The 15061-nt window shown below is 35.9% G+C and overlaps 1 protein-coding gene across 6 annotated transcripts in view; it reads right to left on the bottom strand.

Annotated features, from left to right (window-relative positions):
• Nucleotides 1-14821, bottom strand: part of KTN1 (kinectin 1) — a 145808-nt gene extending 130987 nt beyond the window's left edge. For all 6 annotated transcript variants that reach the window (XM_031952625.1, XM_031952624.1, XM_031952626.1 and 3 more), the window contains exon 1: nucleotides 14692-14821. The gene's annotated coding sequence lies outside the window, so the exon portion shown is untranslated. The remainder of the gene's footprint in view (nucleotides 1-14691) is intronic.
• Between the last annotated feature and the right edge of the window lie 240 nt (nucleotides 14822-15061).

Below are 15061 nucleotides of genomic sequence, written 5' to 3'. Positions count from 1 at the left end.
AGCTATTATTTTATCTGCTAGATGTTAAGTGTTTAGTTTATGCCATACCAATTCCATATCTGATGCACCTGGATGACCTGTAGGACTGTCCTAAGATACTAAAAGTTCTGTCATTAGCATTCTTCTGTTCTCTCTTTATACCAGGGATTCTGGCAGTCTGATAAAGTCTAAAGACTTCTCAATGTTTTTAAATGCATTAAATATATATCATTACAAAGGAAACAAATTAAATTGAAATATAGTTATGAACATTTTTTAAAAAACAAATTTACAAACCCCAAGTTAAGAATTCCTATGTATCAATTCTGTGCAAATGATGGATCAACATATCTATTCCTAGTCTGTGCCTTAAATACAACTCACCAAAACCATCTTCTGTACATTTCAAACAGGGTATTCCAACAACTCCAACTCAGCATGTCTAAAACAGAATTAATGATCTTTCCCTAAAAAATCCAATAGGTCTTCTATTGAAGGCAATGTCATTCTTCCAGGTTAACAAACTTCTTATTATTAGCTCCTCTAGTTCATTTCCTATGTACCATCAAATGCCAAATCTTGCCTTTCTCCATAATTATAGTCACCAACATAGTTCAGGCCCCCATCAAAGTACCCTCTATGGCCTCTTGGACACTGGTCTCCTTGTCTTCAGTCTTTTCACACTTCTCTTCAATCCAAACAACTGCCCTAATAATTTTTCTGAGCACAAAACTGACATATCACTTTCTTTTCAAATAAACTCCAGTGGCTTCTTATTGTTTCTAGGACAATAGATACTTTTCTGTTTGGCTTGGAAACTCTTCACAATCTGGCCCTAACCTATCTTTCCAGTCTTGTTACACATAAACTTCCCCCTACCCCGTACCTATCACCCCCTAATTCTACAAACCAGTCAAAGTGAATTTACACTCCTCAAAAAAAGGCATTCCATCTGTGTACCTTAACCACCTATTCTTCCAAATCTCAAAAACTTCCATCCTAACCTCACCTCAAAGATTCCTTTTCTTCCTTCATTTTACCTTCTATCATCTATCTACCTTCTATAACTTTTTCCTGATCCCAACTATTATTGTTATTCCCAGGGGTTAGCACATAGGAAGTTAATAAATGCTTTATAAATGCTTCAGACCAACTTAAAATAAAGCAGTTTAATAAGAGCTGAATTTGAATTTAGAAAACAGAGGACTTTTTCCCAAAGTCCAGATTAATTACAACTAATTCATAACCTTGGGCAAGTCATTTAGCCTCTCTTAGACCTTACATTATGCATATATAAATGGAGAGGGTTCAATAGATCACATCCAAAGGTTCCTTACAGCTCTACTTCTTTGATTTAAGCTTCTTTAGTACTAGCATTGTAGGATATAGAACTCTTTGTGCCTTTCATTCAGGTATGACTATGAAGAGGTGGTCTGTTCAAGAGACTATGAATCCCTGCCTTTTCCCTTCTCATATTTTAAGAACATTACCAAAAAACAAATGCTGAAAGATTTTATCAAGATGAGAAACACAGTCCATAAACATTTATCAAATTCCAGCTAAAGAATAGAGAATAGAAGTAAGGAGAGAAAAGTATTCATGGATATGTAAATATGAGACTTAGTCAGCAGAGAGAAATTAATCAAATCTGTAGTAGCTGATGACATCATTAAAAGGTAGAGGTGAAGAGAGTTCAAGACAGAGTGACAAGATATCCTTGGTTGGTGAGCATGATCCAGATGAACATCAAGCAAGAAGATTCAGGAGTCATTAGACAAACAGGAGAACTGGGAGAACAGTGTCAAGAAAATCTAAAGAGAAAAAAATATCAAGGAGGAGAGAATGATTGATAGTGTCAAAATCTATAAGAGGTTTGGAAGTATGAGGAATGAGAAAATGCCATTCAATTTGGTAATTAAGAGACTGGTAAAGTTAGGAAGAGACCTATCAGTTTAATGATGAAATAAGCAATTATACTACAAACAGTTAAGAAAACTGAGAAGAAAAGAATAGGCTGCATTGTATTTGGGCAAATTTGCTGTGTTTCTGACAGTATAGAAATCCATCTTTAAAAAAAAAAATTGTACAATTGTGATTCTTTGAAAACCATGATATGCCAAAAAATAAATAAATAAATAAATAAATTTCACGTGAGCAAAAAAGTACCTAGTGGATAAACACAAAGAAGATAAAGAGCATCAAAAAAACATAATGAAGAAGAAAATGATTAAGTCCTGTGACTAGAGTAAAGGACAACAAATGAACAATACAGATATTGAACTGGTACTCATAAAATATTTAAAAAGACCTAGAAGTGTGCTTCCAAAACATCGAGTAGTCCTTTTAAGAGATTCTATGGCAGAACACAGATATTAACTGAAATGGATAAAAACTTACAGATGAATCACACAATTTGTACTGATGAAGGGAATTCCCACATCAAAGACATCATAAATTCACTAAAGTATTATAGATTAAAAAAAGACAGTAAATGCTACCACACTTGACCGGTTATTTAGGAGTACATGATGCAACATAGTACTTGAATCATTTTCCATAATCTCTATCTTTATAAAAAATAATAAATGGGGGCAGCTAGGTGGTACAATGGATAGAGCACCAGCCCTGAAGTCAGGTAGACCCGAGTTCAAATCTGGTCTCAGATACTTAACACATCCTAGCTGTGTGACCCTAGGTAAGTCATTTAACACTAACTGCCTAAGAAAAAAATTTTAAAATGTTTAGAAAAATCCAAGTTTTATCCTTAAACTTCTCTTAACTCATTGAGATATAAATTCCATTCAATTATTTTTAATCTATTTTTAATTAAGCCAGTTCATGGACTATAACAAATTCTTCTACATAAAATAATTTTAATTTTAAAAATTCCTTTTTACCCCAAAATTATTTTATACATTATCTAGTTTTATATTATCTACTTCTACTTCCCAGTGTAGCAAAAGTCCATGCAAAAAGTGGTACTGTTACATCAAATTGGACATTTGCTCAAGTTTCTGTCCATTACCCAATCTATTTAAGTGAAACATTGACCAACAGGTATGCTGCTGTTGTTGTTTTGGTAGTACTTTTCCTCTAATCTGAGATTTCATTATTATAAGAAATTCTCAATTAGGAAATTCCCTCTACCAATGCAGATCTAAAATTGTTTGGTAACTTATAGAATTAGACAGTTAGCCGAGACATTATGCAACTTATACAGGAATCGGATCTGAACTTACATCTATCAAACTCCCAACCTAGCTCTCCATGGTGACTCTCCCCTTAGATATTATTTTAAATGTAGTATAACTAATTTAAAAGCTGTATTCTTAATATCTTAAAAAGCAGATTTTTTTCAACACTTCACAATTATATCCATTTTGCTTTTGGTAACATTTATTAAGACTTCAGGGGTTAAATTTGAAGGAAAAGGTGTAAGGATGAATTCAGCAAGAATATTTCTTTGGAGAATTGAAAGGTTTGAAAACTCCCAAGTCAGACTTGACCCCAGCTTAAGAAGTTATCAGTTTATCAAAGAAGAGATAGTTAATAAAAAGGGATGAAAACAAGACTTATTCTAGTCGGCTATAGGAAGCCCCTATTTATACAGGTGTCACCATTTTATAATTTGCAAAAACATCTTTTCTATCAATACTTAAATTTATTCACTCTAAATTTATATCCTTTAAGTATAGTTCTCTAGTTTTAGTATTATGAAATTTGATGAGAAAAGGGTTTTATAGTATTCATGCCTTTCATATTCACTTCCCACCTTAACTTAAAGAAAATCACTTATTTTTTTTCTACTTACCACAAAAAAGCATTTAAAAAAAAATCTCATTTTAATCAATGCTAAGAAATTTCTAAAAAAATGCTAAGAAAGGTATCTGGGTTTCATGTCTTCTTTGACCTAATTATCTTCATGAGAAGCATTTAAGATAAAATAATATTTCAAATATGAGAGACTAGCTGAATAGAACAAGTTAAAAAAAAAAAAAGTCACAATCTGAAGTCACAGAATAGACTCTACTATTACTATCTGCTCAACTCTAATTAAGTCCCTTTGCTTCATTAGGCTTCAGGTTCCTCTAATAACATAAATGTTAAAAACAGAGTAGATCATCCCCAAGTTCCCTTCTTAATCTAAATAACACTAAGTAAACTACTTTTAGCAGTGAAACAAGTGATTGATCTAAGAGTCACTGCTCAATTATCCTTGCAAAAATCAAAGGATTAACGAGGGAAAAAGTCCTTGAAATAAATAACCAATCTCAACCTATTCAACTGACAATCTCATCCATAAAGCCTTTAGAGCACAATGAAGTATAAAACAAAACAAAAATATTAATATGTAGCTTTTTGTAATTAAGTACATTTTCAGAAGTACATGAATTCTATATTCTTTCGGGGAAAACCAGTCCCCTAACATAACTTAACAAATAGTATAACCTAAAAAACATTTTAAGTGAATAAAAAGCACTTGGATTAAAAGGGATTTGCCTTTGTTTTCTAGTTTGCAACTGTTGCTCTTTATATTTTTCTCAGTTCTTGGATATTGTCTCTCCTTTCTGTACACTTCCCCAGGATAAAAAATAAAAAAAATAAAAAAACTTCAACAATAGTAATACATAAACATTTTAAATACTGTTAAAGGACTTTAACAAAACTCTGATTTTACCACATCATTCTAGGGGATGAATTTATGAGAAAAAAGAAAAACAGCTTAATTATAAGGCTACTGAACTCATACTGCTTAGTGAAAAAAGTACTACAGGGGGAAAAATGCATAATATTCCAGCTAATATACTTCAAGATATTTAACAATCCCACTGGATTTGAAAACAGAAGACATCAGCTCTACTACAGTCATTCCTCACAACACTAATGGGTTTCACATTTTCAGTTTTGGTTATTCGTGGGTCGACAACCTATAATTAAATGTGAATTCAATTTTTGAATAGAGATTTGCTGTGTAATGTGGAAAATAACAGACAATGCATGTTTGTAAAGAAAACTAAAAAAAAAAAATAAGTAAAATGCATAAATACTATACATTATTCATACTTTATCATTAATGATCTTAAGTACTCATATACAAATCTATTATATAAAGTTAAATTTTGTTTAAAGTTTCAGTGTTCTAAAGAACTGTGAGCTAAGTATTTTCTTTGTGAATGCCTCCTTTTTTAATCTTTCTACCATTCAGACACAGTCAGGTGATTTTCTCTTGCAGTTATACTTGCATCTTGAGCTTTTCACAGAAGGAAATCATGAAGCAATTGCTGTAGTTACAACAAGGGTTGCAAAGACTCTAATCTCTTTTCAGGTGCAGTGTTTTATTTTATTTGGATTTTTGTGTTAAATAAGAAAGATCAGAATTATTAAAAATGAAAGATTTGGGACCATCTTTTTTCCCCCCATTCATGGGGGTCCTAAATCCTTAACTGTCATAAATATTGACAGACTTAAGATTGACCAAGTCTTAACATCTATGAAATCAACTTCTTCATCTGTAAAATGACAGGTTTGGGAAGTTAGGGGCCCTACCCCAAAAAGATGAGAAAATAAACTATCCTTACTCTTCTTTACAGAGACAGAAGACTAAGGATACTGAGTACTACATTTAAAAGTAATACTTTTAAATCTAATTGATGTTCTAACTAATATTCTTCACTGTTACAGGAAATGACTTGTTGAACAAAAATAGATTCTTGACATGACAGCTAAAGAACAATAAAGATGGCAATACTTCTCCTTGCTAAAATTGTCTTCTAGTTTATGACCCCAATAATGAGGAAGATAAAAGGAAGATAAAAATATGAATCTTCCTCTCTTTCCATATAGAAAGCAATAGGAATAAGGTGTTTTGTCTTTTTAGTCACTTGCTATTATCCTACATTAACATCACAGTAGTCCAGTCCAAAAATTTCTAATTATCCATCAATCATACCCAGAGTGGCATTTATTAGCAAAGACTTTGTTACAAAAGAGTCAGCATAACACCTAAAATTTTATCCAGAAAATAAGATCCAAAATAAAAAACATAAGAAAAAGAAATTTCATGGGATAAAGTAGGATTTGGCCAAATTTAACGATTTAGATAATGCTGATCATATAAAATAAAAACCTTCAGTTGCACTCAGCAAAAAGCAAAGGGGAAGGGAAAAATGCTATGTGAATTTTATTTTATTCATATTATCTCTATACCAGGCACTGTGCTAAGCACTTAAAAAAAAAAAAAAAAAAGTTATCATATTTGATTCTCAATAACCCTGTTATTTTCCCCATTTTATAGTTGGAGAAACTGAGACCAACAGAGATTACAAGATTACAAAGCTAAAATCTAAGGTCAAATTTGAATTCATATCCTCCTGACTCGACCCAGTGCTCTATCCCTTGTGCTATCAGTTGACTCCCAAGAATAGAACAAACTTTCTAATGAAATGATTCAAGGCAAGTCCAAAAAATTTGTGATGGAGTCACTCATCCAGAGAAAACACTATGGAGAATGAATATGGAACAAAGCATAGTATTTTCACCCTTTTTTGTTATTTGCTTGGGTTTTTTTTTCCCTCATGTTTTTTTTTCCACTTTTGATCTGATTTTTCCTGCACTGCATGCCAAATGTGGAAATATGTGTAGAAGACTTGCACATATTTAACCTCTATCAGATTGCTTACTATCTGGAGGAAGGAAGAGGGAAAAGAAGAGAGAAAAAATTCGGAATACAAGGTGAATATTGAAAACTATCTTTTTATGTATTTGGAAAAATAAAATACTATTTAAGAAATAAAAAAAAGAACAAGTTCTGAAAGTCAGCCGACCTGATTCAAACCCTAATGCTTAATACCTACATGATCCTGAGCAAATCCTTCAACCTTGCTGGGCCTCAGTTTCTTCTGTATAAAATCAAAGGAAAGCCTGGTGAAAAGGACAAGTGTTTCCTGGTTTTTTCACTTGCAAATAAATTACTCAAAGCTTCATATCCTTTATCAGGGGTTGTTCTGAAATGAGGTTCAATACTAGTTGGAAATGCAATTTGAAAAAGGAACAAATGCAAATATTGTCAAAGAAGAACATACCCTTATGTCCCAAGCCTAACTTACTCTTTAAGACCTAGTAATTTGCTGAAATTTGACCGGTGTACCTTCTTACATTAGATTAAGTCAATTCAATTAATTCTCAATTGTGCCTACCAACATTCCACTCTAATAATTTATGTGATTCAATTTCACTGTGTAAGGAAATGAGTGGTTATTGTTATTAGTTATTTTAAATTTTTTTTTCCAATTTCCACTTTCTTCTTCAGTGCATGACAACAAGACTTTTGGCATGGAGATTTTTTAAAAATCAAATGATTCAAATGGGTTAAGTCCTTATTCATGCCAGATTCTCCAGGTAGCAATTTAACCACCCATTTTAACATGAGGAAACGATTCAAAGATCACATGGGAATAAGATTATGAGTTGGTGTCAAAACTAAAATGACAATCTTTTCCATGTAAATTTTTTCAATATATGCTGATAAGAATCAGCAGCAACTATCATTATATAGTCTGAGATTCCGATTTCAAAGGGAAATGATGAAAATTTAATAATTTCAACTCTTAAAAGAAGTATTCATAACTCTTATATAACATTCTAACAAAATACTCCAATACGATCTTCTTGCATTATATAGTACTCAAAAAAAAAAAAAAAACTTTTACTTTTCCTCATTCCACTCCAGTACTCTCATTACATTCTCCCTATATGTTTTTGGCATTGAAGATACTAATTTTATATATTTCATAAATATAAAGAAAAACCCGTGTCAAATGATAGGCTGATTTCTAGGAAGATAGCAAAGAAATATCTCTTAAGAGGTGACAACAATAGATCATAATCTACTGAAGACTAAATATCACTAAGACCAAGCAAAGGTAACTGAACTTTATCAATTCAAGCAAATCATGCTATTTAAGTTGATGTAAGTAATGGTTGAAATTTTCCCATTAGCCCTGAATCATGTAAAGAAGTTAATAGGTGGGGGCAGCTGAATGGTTCAGTGGATAGAGCACCAAATCTAAATTCAGGAGGACTTTTGTTTAAATCTAGCTTCAGACATTTAACACTTACTCACTAGCTGTGTGACCCTAGACAAGTCACTTAATCCCAAATGCCTCTCCACAAAAAAGTAATAGATAGTAAAGAATATTCTATCCCATATGAATAAATACTACTACTACATGCAAATTTGTATTGTCTTGCCCTTTCCCAATGAACTGTTGCAGTGGGTTTCTATGATAGCTATCCATCAAATCATCTATTTTCCCCCAATTATCCTTTGTATTTACAACTATTTATTAATTAAAAAGATGTATAATCTGCTCTCTTCAAGCACTGGAAACATTGGAAAAAAAATTCTAATTCATAACTTGACAGATTCTAAGTTAATATTTCTTTCTTGTAATTTATACAACAGCATTTACTCATTCATCTAATTCAAATGTTTCCCCAAATTTGTTATTTTTTAAAAATCAATGTCAAGTTACATTAGCATACACTGAAAAAAGCAAAAAAAAAAAAAAAAAGCTTTTGGTTTTTTGGTTGTTTTTTTTTTTTAATATAATCCACATTTTCTTACACAAAGAAATTGAATCACTTTTATTCCCTGCCCAAAAAAAGATACTTTGGACTTATTTTTAAAAACAGAACTTGATGGAGTAAGTAGCACACTTTGGAAAGGCAAGATCAATATTTTGAGCAATATTTTGATTTTTAAATTTGTCAGGTTACTTTGTGTAGGAATCTAAATTGCACCATAGCTGTTTACTAAGACTTCAGGTAACATCAGAATTAACATGTGAAAAATCAGTAATTAAATTTTGAGGGCTTTAAAAGTTAAATTTCCTTTTGTAGGAAAAATACAAAGAAATGGTAAGAACACAAAACTAATAAAATATCAAAAGACACCAATCATAATCTCAGTGTTCCGCAATAAAAAAGGTTGGAAGCCCTCTCAAAGTTGTCATGTGATCCTTTAGGGACTTAATTTACACCTTCAATGGAATGGGGTAGCTAGGTGGAAAGCAATGCATAGAATACAAGGTCAGGCTCTTCTTCCTGAATTTAAATCTGATCTCAGACACTTATTAACCGTGTGACTCTAGGCAAGTCACAATTTTGCCTCAGTTCCTCATCTGTAATATGAGTTGGAGAAGGAAATGGTAGAGCACTTCAGTATCTCCTATCAAGAAAACCTCAAATGAGGTCACAAAGAGCTTAACCCAGCAACAACAATAAGCAACAATAATAATAAAAAGTATAACAATCACTTCTTAAAACTTATAGATTCTCCAGCTTACAGCAAATCTAAAGCAAAGTGGAGGATCCACATTATTGGAGGTCAGCACCAAGATAAAAATGACTTTTGATTACCAAGGAGACAAAACTAAATTCATTTACCAATTCAAGTTAGAACACTACGATAACAGATGTTCATGATGATATATATAGTCTGAAAAAAGGTTAAACAATATAGTTTAATATCCTCTAAGAAAGCAGGGAAAGTCAAGTCAAAAACATGTATTTACCAAAAAAAGATCACTACTAGGCACTACTCATCTCTGAAGATACAAAGAAAGGCAAAAAGAGCCTTTCTGAAATTGGAAAGGATGGTTACAGAAAGTGGGATATTAACTGGGATTTGAATGAAGTCAGGGAAGCCAAAAGAGGGGGGATAAGGAAGGAGAGTGTTCCAGGTATGAAGGAAAGTCAGAGAAAATCCACAAAGACAGAGCATCTCTTGGCACCAACAAGGACGCTAGTGCACTGAACCAAATACTACATAGAGAGAAATAAGGTGTATGAGTAAAAAGTTGAGAGGGGTTAAGCTATTAAAGGCTTTAAAATTCAGAGGACTTTTATATTTGATCCTGGAGATAATAGGGAATCACTGGAGTTTATTAATTAGGGGTAAAACCCTAACTAATAAGATCAGTTTGTCAGCTGAGTAGAGAATGGACTGGGGTGGGGAGAAAGGAGAGAATTAAGGCAGGGAGATCAATGAAAAGGCTACATCAATAGATCAAGAGTGACAAAATGAAGGTCTGCACCAAAGTAGCTGCAATGCAAAAAGACAGGGCATATAGGAGATATGTTATAAAGGTAGAAACTGCAAGATTTAGAAATACATTGCTACATAGAGAATGGAACATTAATATAAAGAATAGAATACCTATGTGGCAAGACTGGGTGACTGAAAAGATGGAATGTCTTGCTAAGTAACAGAAGTTAGAAAAAGAGATCCACAAATATAAGATTAACAATTTTGAAAAAATTTATTAAAAATTAAAAGATTTTAGGTCTTGAAGGGGTAAATTTCATATAGCTATAAAATTCATTTATTTAGGACACAAGACTTTTCTAACAATGGCACAAAATAATACAGGTACTGCAGTTTTTGAAAAGGTCAGGTGCAACAGCATTACAAAAAAACTAAGAAATTTTTTGAATTTATTAATCACTTTTGAAGTAACGGGTTTAGAATTAGGTGCCTCCCCCTCCCTTCCTTTCTTTTCACTTTATTTAACCTTTTGTAGTCTAGCTTCCAATTTCAGCCTTCAATAGAAATCTAAAATCTTTTCTCAATCCTCATAGCATATGGGGATTACCTAGTTTCCATTTCTAAAAACGAAATGACTATTCCCCCGATATTCTCCTCTAAATTTTCATGACTGCCTTCCTAGTTCTCCTACCAGTCTGTGTCTTTAGCTAGATGTTCAACAAGGTGATGACCACTAATCATAGTGTATCTCAAAACTCTGTCCTGGGACTTCTCTTCCCCCTTCATACTATCTGACTTGATTTTAATTACAATCTCTATGCAAATAGTTCCCAGATTTACTTTTCCAGTCCTAAACTCTCTCACCTCCTTTTACAAATTTCCAAATAGATCTTAAACTCCACATTTCAAAATTGAATCATTGCTTCCCCCTTTCAAATCCTTCCTCTTCTAAACTTCCCTATTATTATCCAGGGTACCACATCCTCCTAGTCACTCAGACTCTCAAAGTAGGTGTCATTCTCAATGACACTCAATGAAATCAGACTCTCAAAGTACGTGTCATTCTCAATGACACTCAATGAAAAAGTCTCAATTCCATCAGTAGTCAAGACCCTTTGTTTATACCTTCAAAATATATGACCCTTTCTAGTCCGGCACTACCCTGATGCAGACTCTCACTAGTTCATAACTGGTTTATTTCCATAAACTCAATCTTCCTGCCTCAATTTTCTCACTAATCTACCTTTCACTCAGCTGTCAAACTCATCTTTCTCAAGTCAACCTCACTACTCAGTAAATTCCAATGGTACCCTATTTGCCTGTAGGATCATATAAAATAATTCTCTGATTTTCTCAGTCTTTCATAACCTGGCCCTCTCATACCTTTCTACTCTTCTTACAACTTATTCCCCTCCACCTATTCTTTGATTCAAAAACACTGTTCTCCTTACTGTTTCTCATACAAAAAGCTACATTTCTCGACATTTTCACTTGCTGTCTCCCATACCCGAAATGCTCTCCCCTCATCTTTTCCCAAGTCTCAACTAAAATCCTGGTGCTCTTTAATTTGATACCTTGCCTCTAGATAATCTCCAATTTCTCCTGTTTATTTATCTTGTATATAGCATATAGTCTGCCCCCATTAGACTATGAGTTCCTTGAAAAGATCCTTTTTAATCTTTCTTTCTATGTATGTCCAGAATTTAGCATAATGTCTAGCATTTAGTAGGCACTAAACTAGCTAACCAACATTTCCCACAACATTCTAAGCCCCCTCTCCCCCAAAAAAATTGAGTTCATAAAGAAAAAGTCCAAGACAAAAGTTGACCCAATATCTAAATCAACTCAGCAGTATGTCTATACAATGATTTCAAAGCTAAAAAGTTGAAATCAGTCCACTCAACCTCAATCTAAAGAGCAAGAGGCTGAGGAAACTGTGTATGAGTGATAGATACCTCTAAGCTAACACTCAAAATTGGAGGATTTTAAAAAGATCATAAAAAGACTGGATAAGCCCAAACAAGAAACAAAAAAATTTGTATTTTTTTTGTTCAATTCCTCTCTAATATGATGTTTTAATAAATTGTGGTATATGAATATTATGGAATATTACTGTTCTGTAAGAAATGACCAACAGGGTGGAGTTGTGAACGAATCCAACCATTTTGGAGACTAGTTTGGAACTATGCTCAAAAAGTTATCAAACTGTGCATACCCTTTGATCCAGCAGTGTTACTACTGGGATTATATCCCAAAGAGATTATAAAGAAGGGAAAGGGACCTGTATGTGCACGAATGTTTGTGGCAGCCCTTTTTGTAGTGGCTAAAAACTGGAAACTGAATGGATGTCCATCAGTTGGAGAATGGCTGAATAAATTGTGGTATATGAATATTATGGAATATTACTGTTCTGTAAGAAATGACCAACAGGATAATTTCAGAAAGGCCTGGAGAGACTTACACGAACTGATGCTGAGTGAAATGAGCAGGACCAGGAGATCATTCTATACTTCAACAACAATACTATATGATGACCAGTTCTGATGGACCAGGCCATCCTCAGCAACGAGATCAACTAAATCATTTCTAATGGAACAGTAATGAACTGAACTAGCTATGCCCAGAAAAAGAACTCTGGGAGATGACTAAAAACCATTACATTGAATTCCCAATCCCTATATTTATGCACACCTGCATTTTTGATTTCCTTCACAAACTAATTATACAATATTTCAGAGTCTGATTCTTTTGTACAGCAAAATAACGTTTGTCATGTATACTTATTGTGTATCTAATTTATATTTTAATATATTTAACATCTACTGGTCATCCTGCCATCTAGGGAGGGGTGGGGTTAAGAGATGAAAAATTGGAACAAGAGGTTTGGCAATTGTTAATGCTGTAAAATTACCCATGTATATATCCTGTAAATAAAAGGCTATTAAATAATAATAATAATAAAAAGAAACATATATTGCAAATAAATAAATTGTGATACTTCAAAAAAAAAAAAAAAAAAAAGAAATGACCAACAGGATGATTTCAGAAAGGCCTGGAGAGACTTACATGAACTGATGCTGAGTGAAATGAGCAGGACCAGGAGATCATTATATACTTCAAACAATACTATATGATGACCAGTTCTGATGGACCAGGCCATCTTCAGCAACGAGATCAACCAAATCATTTCCAATGGAGCAGTAATGAACTGAACCAGCTACGCCCAGAGAAAGAACTCTGGGAGATGATTAAAAACCATTACATTGAATTCCCAATCCCTATATTTATGCCTACCTGCATTTTTGATTTCCTTCACAAGCTAATTGTACAATATTTCAGAGTCTGATTCTTTTTGTACAGCAAAATAACGTTTTGGTCATGTATACTTATTGTGTATCTAATTTATATTTTAATATATTTAACATCTACTGGTCATCCTGCCATCTGGGGGGAGGGGTGGGGGGTAAGAGGTGAAAAATTGGAACAAGAGGTTTGGCAATTGTTAATGCTGTAAAGTTACCCATGCATATATCCTGTAAATAAAAAGCTATTAAATAAATAAATTAATTTAAAAAAAAAAAAGAATCATTAGAAATTATTTGACAACCTAAAATTAAAAGAGCCTTGTCTTGAAAAAGATTAAAATTACTCTATACTTGTATAGAGCTATATGTCTCTTTCTTGGTCCCACTTTTCACAATGCAATTACAGGCTCCTTCACCAGAGATTACTATGAATAGCTGTGGTGCTATCCTATTCTTATTAAATATAAGGCATTTTTATTATCGATTTTTCCCAGTCAGTCCTGCTTTTTCACTGAGATTTCTATAGCACCGAAAAAAAAATCTGCCTACGGAAACTAAGGAGAGGAAGCAGCTCAGGAAGGCTCCTTCCACTCCAAGGATCTGACTTCATTTCTTTAAGGTCATATTTTCAGAGGCTTCACGCTTTGGGGAGGGCGGGGAGAAAGGAGGAGAAAAAGGGGGCGCGGGAAAAACTTGGGCAAGGGAAGAGCTCTTCTCCGGGAAGTCTCTGTGGGGAAAAAGTGGGGCGAGAACAGCAGCATGGCAGCGGCATGGCCCGGCACCGGGCGGAGCGGGAGGGAGGGCCTGTTCCTCCGGTTCCAGGCGATAATCCTCCCTTCCTCCGGGAGACCTCGGATCGGGCTAAAAATAGGTGCCTCGGACAGTCGCCTCGCCACCCTTCTCCGAGTTGCTTCGGACATTCCCGAGATGCCCCTGGGAGGGGACGTCGCGGACCCGTTGGGCAGCTCGGTGACTTAAGGAAGACCCTCCTCCTCCCCGGGTGCTCTGCGCCGGGGCCAAGTGTGGAAAAGCCAGAGAACCGAGTCCGTGGCCCGACTTCACTGCCCCGCCCCCGTCCCGTGCCCCGGGCCGGGCCGCATCCCTTGGGCCTCCACCCGCCACAGCGTCCCGGGAGAAGGCCGGGAGAAGCGAGCGGCCCGAGGCCTAGAGCCCGCTAAGGCACGGAGGCCCGACCGCGCCTCGGGATGAATCCCCGCGGCCGCGCCCCGTTCCCAGCCCAGCCGGGCACGGCCCGCCGTGACCTCGTTCGCTAGCTCGCTCGCTCGCTCCCTCCCCCCGGGGCCAGAGGCTCTTAAGACTCCGGCCCGGCCCTCCTCCTTCCCGGCCTCCCTTCCTCACCGTGCGCGGCGGCCGTGGGACCGGTGAAAGGGAAAAGGGGCGGAGGCTGGAGGAGCTGAGGCTGGTCCCGAAGCCCGTGAGCGGTGGGGGGAGCCCAGTCCCGACGCGCCGCCGCCGTCGCCACCGCCGCCGCCGCCACTCAGGTGCCTGTGTCGCCGCCCGGCAGGAAGCGGACAGAGCTGAGGGGCGGAGGCAGCCGCGGCACGTCCCCGGCGTCTGGGCCGCGGGTGCCCGGAGACCGGCCCCTTAAAGAAACAGGCGCTCAGCCCTCCCCCGACCGCCCCGCCCCCGCTCTCGCCCCGCCCCCGGCCCCGCCCGCCTAGGACCGGGACTCGCTCCCCAGCTTGGCCATCCCTTGGGAGTTCCCCGC

The sequence above is a fragment of the Sarcophilus harrisii genome, chromosome 2, assembly GCF_902635505.1.
Source record: "Sarcophilus harrisii chromosome 2, mSarHar1.11, whole genome shotgun sequence".
In the NCBI taxonomy this organism is placed as follows: Eukaryota; Metazoa; Chordata; class Mammalia; order Dasyuromorphia; family Dasyuridae; genus Sarcophilus; species Sarcophilus harrisii.
This window is presented reverse-complemented; position numbering and strand designations above follow the sequence as displayed.